Genomic DNA, 18,911 nt, shown 5'->3' with positions numbered 1-18,911 from the left:
GAATGGAGTGTGGAATGGAATATGGAATGGAATGTGAAATGGAATGCACTGAAATGTGGAATGGAATGTTGATTGAAATGGAATGGAATGTGGAATGGAAAGGAATGGACTGCGGAATGGAATGCAATGGAATGGAATGTGGAATGGAATAGAATGTGGAATGGAATGGGATGGAATGTGGATTGTAAAGTGCAATTGAGTGGAATGGAATGGAATGGAATATGGAATGGAATGGATTGGAATGTGGAATGGAATCGAATGGAATGTGGAATGGAATGGATTGGAACGCAATATGGAATATAATGCAATGGAATGTGGAATGGAACGTGGAATGGAATGGAATGGAAAGTGGAATGGAACGTGAAATGGAATATCTAATTAATCGTCGAATGGAACTTGTAATGGAATGGAATGGAGCACGCAATGGAAAGTGGAATGGAATGTGGAATGTAATGGAATGGAATGTGGAATAGAATGGAATGGAATGTGGTATGGAATGTGGAACGGAATGGAAAGGAATGTGGAATGTAATGTGGAATGTAATGTAATGGAATGTGGAAAGGAATGTGGAATGGAATGGAATGGAATGTGGAATGAAATGGAATGGAATGTTGAACGGAATGGATTGTAATGTGGAATGCAATGGAATTGAATGTGGAATGGAATGTGGAATGCAATGGAATGGAATGGAACGTGGAATGGAATGTCGAATGGAATGGAATGGAATGTGGAATGGAATGTGGAATTGATGGTATGGAATGTGAAATGGAATCAAATGGAATGTGAAATGGAATGGAATGGAATGGAAAGTGGAATGGAATGAAATGGAACGTGGAATGTAATGGAATGGAATGTGGAAAGGAATGTGGAATGGATTGGAAAGGAACGATAAATGGAATGGAATGGAATGTGCAATGGAATGTGGAATCGAACGTGGAAATAAACGTTGAATGGAACGTGGAATGGAACGTTGAATGGAACGTGGAATGGAATGGAATGTAAAGGAAAGTGCAATGGAATGTAATGCAAAGGAATGTGGAATGGAATGGAAAGGAATGTGGAATGGATTGAAATGGATTGTGTAATGGAATGTGGAATGGAACTTTTAATGGGAAATGGAGCGGAATGTGGAATGCAATGTGTAATGGAATGGAATGGAATGGAATGTGGAATGGAAAGAAATGTGGAATGGAATGGAATGGAAAGTGGAATGGAATGGAATTGAAAGGAATGTGGAATGGAATGTAATGGAATGTGGAATGGAAAGGAATGTGGAATGGAATAGAATGGAAAGGGTAAGGAATGGAATGGAATGTGAAATGGAATGGAATGTTGAATGGAGTGCAATGGAATGGAATGGAAAGTGTATGGAATGGAATGGAATGGAATGTGGAATGTAATGGAATGTGGAATGGAATGTGGAATAGATCGTGGAATGGAATTGAAGATGGAATGGAACGTGGAAAGGAACGTCTAAAGGAAGGTGGTATGGAACTTTGAATGGAATGGAATGGAATGTGAAATGGCATGTGGAATGGAATGTGGAATGGAATGGAATGGAATGTGGGATAGAATGGAATCGAATGTGGTATGGAATGTGGAATGTAATGGAATGGAATGTGTAATGGAATGCCAAATGTAATGTAATGGAATGTGGAAGGGAATGTGGAATTGAATGTGGAATGAAATGGAATGGAATGTTGAATGGAATGTGGAATGGAATGTGGAATGGAATGGATTGGAATGGAATGCGGAATGGAATGTACAATACAATGGAAATGAATGTCAAATGGAAAGAAACGGATTGTGAAATGGAATATGGAAGGGAATGGAATGGAATGGAATGTGGAATAGAATGGAATGGAATGGAATGTGGAATAGAATGTGGAATGGACTGTGTAATGGAATGCAGAGGAATGTGGTATGGAATGGAATGGAATGTGGAATGGAAAGGAATGGAATGGAAGGTGAAATGCAATGTGGAATGGAATGTGAAACGGAATGTGGCACGGAATGTGGAACGAAATAAAATGGAACGTGGAATGGAATGGTATGGAAGGCGGAATGGAACGTAATGGAACATGCAATGAAATCTGGAATGGAACATGGAATGGAAGTTGGAATGTAATGTGGAATGGAATGTGGAAAGCAATGGAATGGAATGTGGAAAGAAATGTGGAATGGAATGGAATAAATGCGGAATGGAATGCAATGGATTGTGGAATGGAATGTGGAATGGAGTGGAATGGAAGGTGGAATGAAATGGCAAGTGGAATGTAACGGAATGGAACATGGAATGGAACATGGAATGGAACGTGTAATGGAACCTGGTGTAATGGAATGTTAAATGGAATGGAATGAAATGTGGAATGCAATGTGGAATGGAATGTGGAATGCAATGTTGAATGGAATGGAATGGAATGTTTAATAGAATGTGGAATGGAATGGAATGGAATGTGGAATGGAAAGTTGGGTGGCATGTGGAATGGAAAGTGGAATGGAATGGAATGTGGAATGGATTTTGGAATGGAATATGGAATGGAACAGATTGTAATGTGTAATGGAAAGTGGAATGGAATGTGGAAAACACAGTGGAATGGAATGGAGTTGAATTTAATGTGGAATGGAACGTGGAATTGAATGGAAAGGAACGTGGAATGGAACGTGGAATCAAAAGTGGAATGGAACGATGAATGGAAAGTGGAAAAGAGCGTGGAATGGAAAGTGAAATGGAAAGTGGAATGCAATGGAAAGGAATGTGGAATTGAATGGAATGGAATGGAATAGATTGTGGAATGGATAGTGGAATGGAATGGAATGGAATGGATTGTGTAATGGAATGGAATGGAATGGTATGGTATGTGGAATGGAATGGAATGGAATGTGGAATGGAGTGTGGAATGTAATGGAATTGAACATGGAATGGAACGTGGAATGGAATGGAATGGAATGTGGAATGGAAGGGAATGGAATGTGGAATGGAATGTTGAGTGGAATGGAATTGAATGTGGAATGGAAGGAATGGAATGTGGAAAGGAACGTGGAATGGAATGTGGAATGAAATGTGGAATGCAATTCTATGTGGAGTGGAATGTAATGGAATGGAATGAAATGAAATGTGGAAATGAATGGAGTGGAATGTGGAATGGAACGGAAAGGAATGTGGAATGGAATGGAAAGGAATGGAATGTGGAATGGAAAAGAATGTGGAATGGAATGAAATGGAATGGAATGTGGAATGGAATGGAAAGGAATGGAATGAAGGGTGGAATGGAATGCAATGGAATATGGAATGGAACAGAATGTGGAATGGAAAGGAATATTATGGAATGCTGAATGGAATGGAATGGAATTGAATGGAATGGAATGGAATGGGGAATGGAATGGAATGGAATGGAATGGAATGGAATTGAATGGAATGGAATGTGAAATGGAATGGAATGAAATGGAATTGAATGTGGAATGGAATGGAATGGAATGTGGAATGGAATGGAATGTGGAATGGAATGGAATGGAACGTGGAGTGGAATGGAATGGAATGGAACGTGGAGTGTAATGGAATGGAATGGAATGTGGAACGGTATGTGCAATGGAATGGAATGAAATGGAATGGAGTGGAATGGAATGGAATCGAATGTGGAATGGAGTGGAATGGAATGGAATGGAATGTGGAATGTAATGGAATGGAATGGAATGGAATAGAATGTGGAATGGAATCGAATGGATTAGAATGTGGACCGCAATTTGGAATGCAAAGCAATGGAATATGAAACGGAATGTGGAATGGAAAGGAGTGGAATGCAATGAAATGTGGAAGCGAATGGAATGGAATGGAACGGAATGTGGAATAAATTGGAATGTAATGTGGAATGGAATTTGGTGGAATGGAACGTGGTGTGCAAAGTAATGGAATGGAATGGAAGGTGTAATTGAATGGAATGGATTGTGGATTGGAATAGGATGCGGAATGGAATGAAATGGAATGAAATGTAGAACGGAACTGAATGGAATGTGGAGTGGAATGGAGTGGAATGAAATTGAATTTGGAATGGAATGGAATGGAATGAGGAATGGAATAGACTGAGGAATGCAATGGAATGGAATGGAAAGTGGAATGGAATGTAGTGGAATGGATTGGAATGGAATGTGGAATGGAATGGAAAGGAATGTGGAATGGAATGGAATGGAAAGGAATGGAATGTGGAATGGAATGGAATGGAATGTGTAATGGAACATGGAATGGAATGGAATGGCATGTGGAATAGAACGCAGAATGGAACGTGGAATGGATTAGAATGGAACGTGGAATGAAAAGGAATGGAATGTGTAATGGAATGGAATGGAATGTGCAATGGAAGGGAATGGAATGCGGAATGGATTGTGGAAAGGAATGGAAAGGAATGTCAAGTGGAAAGAAATGGATTGTGGAATGGAATGTGGAAAGGAATGGAATGGAATGGAATGGAATGTGAAATGGAATGTGCAAAGGAATGGAATGGAATGTGGAATGGAATGTGGAATGGAATGGAGTGGAATGTGGAATGGAATGTGGAATGGAATGGAATGGAATGCGGAATGGAATGTGGAATGGAATGGAATGGAATGTGGAATTTAATGTGGAATGGAATGGAATGGAGTGTGGAATGGAATGCGGAAAGAAATGTGGAATGTAATGTGGAATGGAACGTGGAATGGAATGTGGAATAGAATGTGGAATGGTATTTGGAATGGAATGAAATGTGGAATGGAATGTGGAATGGTATGTGGAATGGAATGGAAAGTGGAATTGAATGGAATGGAATGGAATATGGAATGGAATGGAGTGGAATGGAATGGAATGGAATGGAATGGAATGTGGAAAGGAATGCAATGGAATGGAATGTGGAATGCAATCTGGAATGTAATTCAATGGAATATGAAATGGAATGTGGAAGAGAATGGAATGGAATGCTATGAAATGTGGAATAAATTGAATGGAAATTGGAATGTAATGGAATGAAATGTGGAATAGAATGGAATGTAATATGGAATTTAATGGAATGGAATGGAGTGTGGAATGGAAGGGAATGGAATGAGGAATGGATGGTGGAATGGAATGGAAAGGAATGTCAAATGGAAATAAATGGATTGTGGAATGGCATGTGGAAAGGAATGGAATGGAATGTGAAATGGAATGGAAGGGAATGTGGAATGGAATGTGCAAAGGAATGGAATGGAATGGAATATGGAATGGAACGTGGAATGGAATGGAGTGGAATGTGGAATGGAATATGGAAGGGAATGGAATGGAATGCGGAATGGAATGTGGAATGGAATGGAATGGAATGGAATGTGTAATTTAATGTGGAATAGAATGGAATGGAGTGTGGAATGGAATGCGGAAAGAAATGTGGAATGTAATGTGGAGTGGAACGTGGAATGGAATGTGGAATAGAATGTGGAATGGTATGTGGAATGGAATGAAATGTGGAATGGAATGTGGAATGGTATGTGGAATAGAATGGAATGTGGAATGGAATGGAATGGAATGGAATATGGAATGGAATGGAGTGGAATGGAATGGAATGGAATGTGGAATGCAATCTGGAGTGCAATTCAATGGAATATGAAATGGAATGTGGAAGAGAATGGAATGGAATTCTATGAAATGTGGAATAAATTGAATGGAAAGTGGAATGTAATGGAATGAAATGTGGAATAGAATGGAAAGTAATGTGGAATTTAATGGAATGGAATGGAATGTGCAATGGAATCGAATGGAATGGAATGGAATGTGGAATGGAATGGAATGTGGAATGGAATGGAAAGTAATGTGGAATGGAATAGAATATGGAATTGAATGAAAAGGAATGCAATGTAGAATGGAATGGAATGGAATGTGGAATGGAATGGAATGGAATGTGGAATGGAATGGAATGGAAGGTGTAACAGATTAGAATGTGGAATGCAATGGAATGGAATGGAATGTGGAATGGAATGGAATAGAATGGTTTGTAATGGAATGTGGAATGGAATGGAATGGAATGTGGAGTGGAATAGAATGTGGAATGAAATGAAGTGGAATGGAATGTGAAATGGAACGGAATGGAATGTGGAATGGAATGGAATGAAATGTGGAATGGCATGGAATGGAACGTGGAATAGAATAGAATATGGAATTCAAAGGAATGGAATGAAATGTGGAATGGAATGGAATGGAATGCATTGTAATGGAATGTGTAACGGAATGGACTGGAATTCACAATGGAATAGAATGTGGAATGGAATGAAATGGAATGGAATGTGACATGGAATGGAGTGGAATGTGGAATGTAATGGAATGGAATGTGGAATGGAATGGAATAAAATGGAATCTGGACGGAATGTGGAATGGAATGTGGACTGCAATGTAGAATGGAATGGAATGGAATGTGGAATGGAATGTGAAATGTAATGTGGAATGGAATGTGGAATGGAATGTGGAAATCAATGTGGAATGGAATGGACTGGAATGTGGAATGGAATGGAATGGAATGTGGAATGGAATAGAATGTGGAATATAATGAAATGCAATGGAATGTAGAATGGAATGGAATGGAATGTCAAGTGGAATGGAATGGAATGGAATGGAATGTGGAATGGAATGGAATGGAATGGAATGTGGAATGCACTCATCCCAAAGAAGTTTTTATGTGAAGATATTTTCTAGACAGAAGCATTTTCAGAAACTTCTTTGTCATTTGGGTATTGAACTCACAGATTTGAAACTTCCTTTTCATAGAGGAGTTCTGCAACACTCTTGTTGTGGAAACTGCAAGTGGATATTTAGTGCGATTGCTGCATCTAGTGGAAAAGCAAATACATTCAGATGAAAACTAGACAGAACCGTTCTCTAGAAACTTCTTTCTGATGTGTGAATTCTAGTCACAGAGTTGAACCTTCCTTTTGGTAGAACAGTTTTGAAACACTCTTTTTGTGGAGTCTGCAAGTGGATATTTGGAGCGCTTTGAAGCCTATGGTGGAAAAGGAAACATCTTCATATAAAAACTAGATAGAATCATTCTGAGAAACTTCTTTGTAATGTGCACATTCAACGCACAGAGTTGAAACTTCCTTTTGATATAGCTGTTTTGAAACACTCTTTCAGTGGAATCTGCAAGTGGATATTTGGAGTGTTAATAGGCCAACACTGGAAAAGGAAATATCTTCACATAAAAACTAGACAGAAGCATTCTCAGAAACTTCCCTGTGCTTTCTGCATTCAACTCACATAGTTGAACCTTCCTTTTGATAGAACAGTTTTGAAAAACTCTTTTCATAAAATCTGCAAGTCGACATTTGGAACGCTTTGAGGCCTATGTTGGAAAAGGAAATATCTTCACATAAAAACTGGATAGAAGCATTCTCAGAAACTTGCTTGTGATGTGCGCATTTAACTCACAGATTTTAAGCTTCCTTTTGATATAGCTGTTTTGAAACACTCTTTTAGTAGAATCTTCAAGTGGATATTTGGAGTGTTAAGAGGTCAATACTGGAAAAGAAAATATCATCACATAAAAACTACACAGAAGCATTCTTAGAAACTTCCCTGTGCTTTATGCATTCAAGTCACAGAGAGGAACCTTCCTTTTGAAAGTGCAGTTTTGAAACACTCTTTTTGTAGAATTTGCTAGTGGATATTTGGAGCGATTTGAGGCCTATGGTGGAAAACGAAATATCTTCCCATAAAAACAAGACTGAAGCATTCTCAGAAACTTCTTTGTGCTATGTTCATTCAACTCACAGACTTGAACCTTCATTTTGAAAGAGCAGTTTTGAAACACTCTTTTTGTAGAATCTGCAAGTGGATATTTGGAGCGTTTTGAGGTCTTTGCTGGGAAATGAAATATCTTCACCTGCAAACTACACAGAAGCTTTCTCAGAAACTACTTTGCGATGCGTGCATTCAACTCACAGAGTTGAACCTGCTTTTTGATAGAGCAGTTTGGAAACAGCATTTTTGTAAAATCTGCAAGTGGATATTTGGATCAATTTGAGGCCTATGCTGCAAAAGGAAATATCTTCACAGGAACCCTAGACAGAAGCATTCTCAGTAACTTCTGTGTGATGAGTGCATTCAAGTCACGGACTTGAACCTTCCTTTTGATAGAAAAGTTTTGAAACACTCCTTTTGTAGAATCTGCAGGTGTTTATTTGGAGCGCTTTGAGGCCTATGATGGAAAACGAAATATCTTCACATAAAAACGAGACAGAAGCATTCTCAGAAACTTCTCCATGATGAGTGCTTTCAACTCACACACTTGGACTTTCCTCTTAATAGAGCAGTTTTGAAACACTCTTTTAGTAGCATCTGTAGGTGGATATTTGAAGGGTTTTTATGGCATTGGTGGAAAAGGAAATAACATCACATGAACACTAGGCAGAAGCATTCTCAGAAACTTCTTCATGATGAGTGCTTTCAGCTCACAGAGTTTTATGTTCCTTTTGATAGAGCAGTTTTGAAACACTCTTTCAGTAGAATCTGCAAGTGGATATTGGGAGTGCTAAGAGGCCAACACTGGAAAAGGAAATATCTTCACATAGAAACTAGACAGAAGCATTCTCAGAAACATCCCTGTGCTTTCTGCATTCAATCCACATAGTTGAACTTTCCTTTTGACAGAAAAGTTTTGAAAATCTCTTTTCATAGAATCTGCAAGTTGACATTTGGAACGCTTTGAGGCCTATGCTGGAAAAGGAAGTATCTTCACATAAAAACTAGATAGAAGCATTCTCAGAAACTTCCCTGTGCTTTATGCATTCAAGTCACAGAGAGGAAACTTAATTGTGAAAGTGCAGTTTTGAAACACTCTTTTTGTAGTATTTGCTAGTGGATGTTTGGAGCGATTTGAGGCCTATGCTGGAAAACGAAATATCTTCCCATAAAAACTAGACAGAAGGGTTCTCAGAAACTTCTTTGTGATGAGCGCACTCAACTCACAGACTTTAAATTTCGTTTTGAAAGAGCCGTTTTGAAAACACTCTTTTTGTAGAATCTGCAAGTGGATATTTTAAGCCTTTTGACACCTTTGATGGGAAATGACATATCTTCACCTGAAAACTAAAGAGAAGCATTCTCAGAAACTTCTTTGTGATGTGCACATTCAACTGACAGAGTTGAATCTTCCTTTTGATATAGCTGTTTTGAAACACTCTTTCAGTAGGATCTGCAAGTGGATATATGGAGTGTTAAAGGCCAACACTGGAAAAGGGAATATCTTCACATAAAATCTAGATGGAAGCATTCTCAGAAACTTCCCTGTGCTTTATGCATTCAAGTCATAGAGAGGAACCTTCCTTTTGAAAGCACAGTTTTGAAACATTCCTTTTCCAACATAGGCCTCAAAGAGCTCTAAATAAACACTTGCAGATTCTACGAAAACAATGTGGAGTGGATTAGAGATTCCAATCCATTCCATTTCATTGCATTCTCCTCACAGAGTTGAACCTTCCTTTTGATAGAACAGTTTTGAAGCAGTCTTTTTGAAGAATCTGCAAGTGTTTATTTGAAGCGTTTGAGGCCTACGTTAGAAAAGGAAATATCTTCCCATAAAAACTAGACCGAAGCATTCTCAGAAACATCTTTGTGATGAGTGCGTTCCAGTCAGAGAGTTGAACCTTCCTTTGATAGCATAGTTTTGAAACACTCTTTTTGTAGAATCTGCAAATGGATATTTGTGCGCTTTGAGGCCTATATTGGAAAAGGAAATTTCTTCCCATAAAAACTAGACTGAAGCATTCTCAGAAACTTCTTTGTGATGACTGCATTCTACTCACAGAGTTGAACCTTCGTTTTGACAGAACAGTTTTGAAACACTCTTTTTGGAGATTCTGCAAGTGTTTATTTGGAGCGCTTTGAGGCCTATGCTGGAATAGGAATTATCTTCACATGAAAACTAGACATAAGCATTCTCAGAAACATTTTCTGATGTGTGCATTCAACTCACCGAGTTGAACCTTCCTTTTGGTAGAGCAGTTTTGAAACACTCTTTTTCTAGAATGTGCAAGTGGATATTTGGATTGTTAGGGGGCCAACACTGGAAAAGGAAATATCTTCCCATAAAAAGTAGACAGAAGAATTCTCAGAAAGTTCATTGTGATGAGTGCATTCAACTCACAGACTTTAACTTTTCTTTCGAAAGAGCAGTTTTCAAACACTCTTTTTGTAGAATCTGCAGGTGGATATTTTGTGTGCTTTGAGGCCTAAGCAGCAAAAGGAAATATCTTCACGTAAAAACTAGACAGAAACATTCTCCAAAACCTCTTTGTGATGTGTGCATTCAAATAACAGAGTAGAACCTTCCTTTTGATAGTGCAGTTTTGAAACATCCTTTTTGTAGAATCTGCAAGTGGATATTTGGAGAGATTTGAGGCCTATGCTGAAAAAGGGTATATCTTCACATAAAAACTAGATAGAAGCATTCTCAGAAACTTCTCTGTGCTTTATGCATTCAACTTACAGACTTGAAACTTCCTTCTTAAAGAGCAGATTTGAAACACTGTTTTTGTAGAAACTGCAAGTGGATATTTGGAGCACTTTGAGGCCTATGCTGGAAAAGGAAATATCCTCACATAAAAACTAGACAAAAGCATTCTCTGAAACTTGTTATGATGAATGCATTCAGCTCACAGAGTTGAACCTTCCGTTTGATGGAACAGTTTTGAAACACTCTTTTTGTAGTATCTTCAAGTGGATATTAGGAGCGCTTTGAGGCCTATGCCGGAAAAGCAAATATCTTCACATAAAAACTAGACGGAAGCATTGTCAGACACTTCTCTGTGATAAGTGCATTCACCTCACAGAGTTCAACCTTCCTTTTTGTAGAACAGTTATGGAACACTCTCTTTGTAGAATCTACAAGGGATCATTTGGAGCACATTGAGGCCTATGCTGGAAAAGGAAGTATCTTCCCATAAAAAAAAAGCAGAATCATTCTGAGATACTTTTTTGTGATGAGTGCATTTGACTCACAGACTTGAACCTTCCGTTTGATAGAGCAGTTTTGAAACACTCTTTTTGTAGAATCTGCAAGTGGATATTTGGAGCACTTTGAGGCCTATGCTTTAAAAGGAAGTATCTTCCCATAAAAACTAAGCAGAATCATTCTCAGAAACATTTTTGTGATGAGTGCATTCAACTCACAGCCTTGAAGATTCCTTTTGATAGAACAGTTTGGAAACACTCTTTTTGTCAAATCTGCAAGTGGATATTTGGAGAGCTTTGAGGCCTATGCTGGAAAAGAAAATATCTTCATATAAAAACAAGACGGAGGCATTCTCAGACACTTCTCTGTAATGAGTGCATTTAACTCACAGAGTTCAACCTTCCTTTTGGTAGAACTGTTTTGAATCACTCTCTTTGTGTAATCTACATGAGATTATTTGGAGTGCATTGAGGCCTATGCTGGAAAAGGAAGTATCTTCCCATAAAAACTAAGCAGAATCATTCTCAGAAATATTTTTGTGATGAGTGCATTCAACTCACAGACTTGAACATTCCTTTTGATAGAGCAGTTTTGAAACACTCTTTTTGTAGATTCTGCAAGTGGGTATTTCGAGCGCTTTGAGTCAAAGATGGAAAAGGAAATATCTTCATATAAAAAGTAGACAGAAGAATTCTCAGAAATTACTTTGGGATGAGTGCATTCAACTCAAAGGTTTGAACCTTCCTTTTGATAGAACAGTTTTGAAACACTTTTTTTGTAGAATCTGGAAGTGGATATTTGGGGAAATTTGAGGCCTATGCTGGAAAAGGAAATATCTTCACATAAAAACTAGACGGAAGCATTCTCAGAAATTTCTTGGTGATGAGTGCATTCAACTCACAGGTTTGAACTTGCCTTTTGATAGAACAGTTTTGAAACACTCTGTTTGTAGAATTTGCAAGTGGATATTTGGAGAGATTTGTGTCCTGTGCTGCATAAAGGGAATATCTTAACTTAAGAACTAGACAGAAGCATTCTCAGAGACTTCCCTGTGCTTTATGCATTCAAATCACAGGCTTGAACCTTCCTTTTGATAGAGCAGTATTGAACCACTCTTTTTGTATAATCTGCAAGTGGATATTTTGAGCGATTTGAGGCCTATGATGAAAAAGGAAATATCTTCACCAAAAAACTAGACAGAAACATTCCCAGAAACTTCTGTGGGATGAGTACATTCAACCAACAGAGTTGAACCTTCCTTTTGATAGACTAGTTTTGAAACACGCTTTTTGTAGAATCTGCAAGTGGATGTTTGGAGGGCTTTGAGGCCTATGCTGGAAAAGAAAATATCTCCACCTAAAAACTAGACAGAAGCATCCTCAGAAATTTCTTTGTGATGAGTGCATTCAACTCACAGGGTTGAAAGTTCCTTTTGATAGAACAATTCTGACACAATCTTCTTGTAGAATCTGCAAGTGGATATTTGGATTGCTTGAGGCCTATGCTGGAGTAAGAAATAATTTCACATAAAAACTATATTGAAGCATTCTCAAAAACGTCTTTGTGATGTGTGCTTTCAACTCACAGAATTGAAACTTCCTTTGGATAAAGCAGTTTTGAAACACCATATTGTAGAATCTGCAAGTGGATAGTTTTAGCACTTTGAGGCCTAGCCTGGAAAAGGGAATATCTTCACATAAAAACCGGACAGGAGCATTCTCAGAAACTTCCCTGTGCTGTATGAATTCAACTCACAGACTTGAACCTTCCTTTTGATAGAACAGTTTAGAAACACACTTTTTGTAGAATCTGAAAGTGGATATTTGGAGCGCTTTGAGGCCTATGCAGGAAAAGGAAATACCATCACATAAAAACTAGACAGAAGTATTCTCAGAAACTTCTTTGTGATGTGTGCATTCAACTCACAGAGTTGAACCCTGCTTTTGAAAGAGCAGTTATGAAACACCCTTTTTGTAGGATCTGCAGGTGGATATTTTTGGTGCTTTGAGGCCAATGCTGGAAATGGAAATATGTATTCATAAAAACTAGACAGAAGCATTCTCAGAAACTTCTCTATGTTTTATGATTTCATCTCACAGAGTTGAACCTTCCTTTTGATAGCACAGTTTTGAAACACTCTTTTTGTAGAATCTGCAATTGGATTTTTGGAGCACTTTGAGGACTATGCTGCAAAACGAAACATCTTCATATAAAAATTTGACAGAGGCCTTCTCAGAAACTACTTTGTGATGAACGCATTCAGCTCACAGGGTTGAACCTTCCTTTTGATAGAACAGTTGTGAAGCACTCTTTTACTAGAATCTGAAAGTGGATATTTGGAGCTCTTTGAGGCTTATAATGGAAAGGGAAATATCTTCACATAAAACCTAGATGGAAGTATTCTCAGAAACTTCATTGTGATGAGTGAGTTCAACTCACAGAGTTGAATCAACCTTTTGATTGAACAGTTTTGAAACACTCTTTTTGTAGAATCTGCAAGTGGATATTTGGAATGCTTTGAGGCCTGTGCTCGAAAAGGAAATTCTTCATATAAATGCGAGACAGAAGCATGCTCAGAAACTTCTTTGTGATGAGTGCATTGTACTGACAGACTTTAAATTTCCTTTTGATAGAGCAGTTTTGAAACCGTCTTTTTGTAGAATATGCAAGTTTATAGTTGGTGCGATTTGAGGGCTAAGCTGGAAAAGGAAATATCTTCACATAAAAACTGGACAGAAGTATTCTCCTATCTTCTTTGTTATGTGTGCATTAAACTAACAGAGTAGACCTTCCTTTTGATAGTGCAGTTTTGAAACACCCTTTTTGTAGAATCTGCAAGTGGATATTTGGAGCGATTTGAGGCCTATGGTGAAAAATGGGATATCTTCGCATAAAAACTAGATAGAAGCATTCTCAGAAACTTCCCTGTGCCTTATGCATTCAACTCACAGACTTAAAACTTCCTTTTGAAAGAGAAGATTTGAAAAACTTTTTTTGTAGAAACTGCAAGTGGATATTTGGAGCACTTTGAGGACTACGCAGGAAAAGGAAATATCCCCACATAAAAAGTAGACAAAAGGATTCCCTGAAACTTCTTTGTGATGAATGCATTCACCTCAAAGAGTTGAACCTTCCCTTTGATGGAACAGTTTTGAAACACTCTTTTTGTAGATTCTGTAAGTGGATATTAGGAGCGCCTTGAGGCCTATGCTGGAAAAGGAAATATCTTCACATAATAACTAGATGGAAGCATTCACAGAAACTTCTCTGTGATGAGTGCATTCAACTCACAGAGTTCAACCTTCCTTTTGGTAGAACAGTTATGAAACACTCTCTTTGTATAATCTACAAGAGATTATTTGGAGCTCATTGAGGCCAATGCTGGAAAAGAAATTATCTTCCCATAAAAACTAAGCAGAATCTTCCTCAGAAATGTTTTTGTGATGAGGGCATTCAACTCACAGACTTGAACCTTCCTTTTGATAGAGTAGTTTTGAAACACTCATTTTGTAGAATCTGCAAGTGGATATTTGGAGCGCTTTGAGGTCTACGCTGGAAAAGGAAATATCTTCACATCAAAACTAGACAGAAGCATTCTCAGAAATTTCTGTGTGATGAGTGCATTCAACTCACAGACTCGAACATTCCTTTTGATAGAGCAGTTTTGAAACACTCTTTTTGTAGATTATGCAAGTGGGTATTTTGAGTGATTTGAGGCCTATGCTGCAAAAAGAGAAATCTTCACATAAAAACTAGACAGAAGCATTCCCAGAAACGTCCCCGTGCTTCATGCATTCAACTCACAGACTTGAACCTTCCTTTTGATAGAGCAGTTTTGAAACACTCTTTTTGTAGAATTTGCAATTGGATATTTGGAGCGATTTGAGGCCTATGCTGGAAAAGGGAATATCTTCACCTAAAAACTAGACAGAAGCATTCTCAGAAACTTCTTTGTGATGAGTGCATTCAACCCACAGAGTTGAAACTTCCTTTTTTTAGAACAGTTTTGTAACACTCTCTTTGGAGAATCTGAATGTGGATACTTGGTGCGCTTTGAGGCCTATGCTGGAAATGGAAATATGTCCTCATAAAAACTAAGTAGAAGCATACTCACAAAGTTCTTAGTGATGAGTGCATTCAACTCAGAGACTTAAACCTTCCTTTCGATATAGCAGTTTTGAGACACTCTTTTTGTAGAATCTGTAAGTAGATATTTGGAGCGCTATGAGGCCTACGCTGTAAAAGGAAATATCTTCACATAAAAACTATACAGAAGCATTCTCAGAAGCATCTCTATGATGAGCACATTGTACTCACAGACGTGAACTTTCGTTTTAATAGAGCAGTTTTGAAACACTCCGTTTGTGGAATTTGCAAGTGGATATTTGTTGTGCTTTGAGGCCTAATCTGGAAAAAGAAATATCTTCACATAAAAACTAGACAGAAGCATTCTCTGAAACTTCTTTGTGATGTGTGCATTCATCTAACAGACTAGAAACTTCCTTTTTATAGAGCAGTTTTGAAACACCCTTTTTGTAGAATCTGCAAGTGGATATTTGGAATGATTTGAGGCCTATGGTGTAAAAGGAAATATCTTCACATAAAAACTAGACAGAAGCATTCTCAGAAACTTCAGTGTGCTTTATGCATTCAACTCACAGACTTGAACCTTCCTTTTGAAAGAGCAGATTTGAAAAACTCTTTTTGTAGAAATTGCAAGTGGATATTTGGAGCGCTTTGAGGCCTATGCTGGAAAAGGATATATCCTCACATAAAAACTAGACAAAAGCATTCTTTGAAACTTCTTTGTAATGAATGCATTCAGCTTACAGAGTTGAACCTTCCTTTTGATAGAACAGTTTTGAAACACTCTTTTTGTAGAATCTGCAAGTGGATATTTGGAGTGCTTTGAGACCTATGCTGGAAAAGGAAATATCTTCACATAAATATTAGACAGAAGCATTCTCAGACACTTCTCTGTGATGAGTACATTCAACTCACAGAGTTCAACCTTCCTTTTGGTAGAAGAGTTTTGAATCACTGTCTTTGTAGAATCTACAATAGATTATTTGGAGCGCATTGAGGCCTACGTTGGAAAAGGGAATATCTTCCCATAAAAACTAAGCAGAATCATTCTCAGTAACATTTTTGTGATGAGTGCATTCAACTCAGAGACTTGAACATTCCTTTTGATAGAGCAGTTTTGAAACACTCTTTTTATAGAATCTACAAGTGGATATTTTTAGCAATTTGAGGCCTATGCTGGAAAAGGGAATATCTTCACATAAAAACTAGACAGAAGCATTCTCAGAAATTGCTTTGTGATGAGTGCATTCAACTCACAGGATTGAACTTTCCTTTTGATAGAAAAATTTTGAAACTTTCTTTTTGTAGAATCTGCAAGCAGGTATTTTGAGCGATTTGAGGCCTTTGCTGCAAAAAGAGAAATCTTCACATAAAAACTAGACAGAAGCATTCCCAGAAACTTCCCCGTGCTTCATGCATTCAACTCACAGATTTGAACCTTCCTTTTGATAGAGCAGTTTTGAAACTCTTTTTGTAGAATCTGCAATTGGATATTTGGAGCGATTTGAGGCCTATGATGGAAAAGGGAATAACTTCACCTAAAAACTAGACAGAAGCATTCTCAGAAACTTCTTTGTGATGAGTGCATTCAACCCACAGAGTTGAAACTTCCTTTTTTTAGAACAGTTTTGTAAAACTCTCTTTGTGGAATCTGAATGTGGATACTTGGTGCGCTTTGAGGCCTATGCTGGAAATGGAAATATGTCCTCATAAAAACTCAGTAGAAGCATACTCACAAAGTTCTTAGTGATGAGTGCATTCAACTCAGAGACTTAAACCTTCCTTTTGATATAGCAGTTTTGAGACACTCTTTTTGTAGAATCTGCAAATGGATATTTGGAGCACTATGAGGCCTACGCTGTAAAGGGAAATATCTTCACATAAAAACTATACAGAAGCATTCTCAGAAACATCTCTATGATGAGCGCATTGTACTCACAGACTTGAACTTTCTTTTTGATAGAGCAGTTTTGAAACACTCCTTTTGTAGAATTTGCAAGTGGGTATTTAGTGTGCTTTGAGGCCTAATCTGGAAAAGAAAATATCTTCACCTAAAAACTAGACAGAAGCATTCTCTGAAACTTCTTTCTGATGCGTGCATTCATCTAACGGACTAGAAACTTCCTTTTGATAGAGCAGTTTTGAAACACCCTTTTTGTAGAATCTGCAAGTGGATATTTGGAACGATTTGAGGCCTGTGGTGTAAAAGAGAATATCTTCACATAAAAACTAGACGGAAACATTGTCAGAAACTTCAGTGTGCTTTACGCATTCAACTCACAGACTTGAACCTTCCTTTTGAAAGAGCAGATTTGAAAAACTCTTTTTGTAGAAATTGCTAGTGGATATTTCGAGTGCTTTGAGGCCTATGCTGGAAAAGGATATATCCTCACATAAAAACTAGACAAAAGCATTCTCCGAAACTTCTTTGTGATGAATGCATTCAGCTTACAGAGTTGAACCTTCCTTTTGATAGAGCAGTTTTGAAACGCTCTTTTTGTAGAATTTGCAAGTGGATATTTGGAGTGCTTTGAGACCTATGCTGGAAAAGGAAATATCTTCACATAAAAATTAGACAGAAGCATTCTCAGACACTTCTCTGTGATGAGTACATTCAACTCACAGAGTTCAACCTTCCTTTTGGTAGAAGAGTTTTGAATCACTGTCTTTGTAGAATGTACAATAGATCATTTGGAGCGCATTGAGACCTATGTTGGAAAAGGGAATATCTTCCCATAAAAACTAAGCAGAATCATTCTCAGTAACATTTTTGTGATGAGTGCATTCAACTCAGAGACTTGAACATTCCTTTTGATAGAGCAGTTTTGAAACACTCTTTTTATAGAATGTACAAGTGGATATTTTTAGCAATTTGAGGCCTATGTTGGAAAAGGGAATATCTTCACATAAAAACTAGACAGAAGCATTCTCAGAAATTTATTTGTGATGAGTGCATTCAACTCACCGGGTTGAACTTTCCTTTTGATAGATCAGTTTTGAAACTTTCTTTTTGTAGAATCTGCAAGCAGGTATTTTGAGTGATTTGAGGCCTATGCTGCAAAAAGAGAAATCTTCACATAAAAATTAGACAGAAGCATTCCCAGAAACTTTCCCGTGCTTCATGCATTCAACTCACAGACTTGAACCTTCCTTTTGATAGGGCAGTTTTGAAACACCCTTTTTGTAGACTCTGCAAGTGGATATTTAGAGCGATTTGAGGCCTGTGGTGAAAAAGGAGATATCTTCACTTAAAAACTAGATTGAAGCATTCTCAGAAATTTCCCTGTGCTTTATGCAGTCAACTCACAGACTCGAAACTTCCTTTTGAAAGTGCATATTTTAAATACTCTTTTTGTAGAATCTGCAAGTGGATATTTGCAGCGCTTTGAGGCTTATGCTGGAAAAGGAAATATCCTCACATAAAAATGAGACAAAAGCATTCTCCGAAACTTCTTTGGGATGAATGCATTCAGCTCACAGAGTTGAAACTTTCCTTTGATGGAACAGTTTTGAAACACTCTTTTTTTAGAATCTGCAAGTGGATATTTGGAGCGCATTGGGGCCTATGCTGGAAAAGGAAATATCTTCACATAATACCTAGACGGAAGCATTCTCAGAAACTTCTCTGTGATGAGTCAGTTATGAAACACTCTCTTTGAAGAATCTACAAGAGATTATTTGGAGCTCATTGAGGCCTAAGCTGGAAAAAGGGAAATCTTCATATAAAAACTGGACAGAAGCATTCTGAGAAACTTCCCTGTGCTTTGTGCATTCAACTCACACTCTTGAACCTTCTTTTTGAAAGAGCAGATTTGAAACACTCTTTTTGTAGAAACTGCAAGTGCATATTTGGAGCGCTTTGAGGCCTATGATGGAAAAGGA

This window comes from Pongo pygmaeus, chromosome 16 (assembly GCF_028885625.2).
Source record: "Pongo pygmaeus isolate AG05252 chromosome 16, NHGRI_mPonPyg2-v2.0_pri, whole genome shotgun sequence".
Taxonomy (NCBI): domain Eukaryota; kingdom Metazoa; phylum Chordata; class Mammalia; order Primates; family Hominidae; genus Pongo; species Pongo pygmaeus.
The sequence above is the reverse complement of the archived record's forward strand: the minus strand, read 5'-3'. Positions refer to the sequence as shown.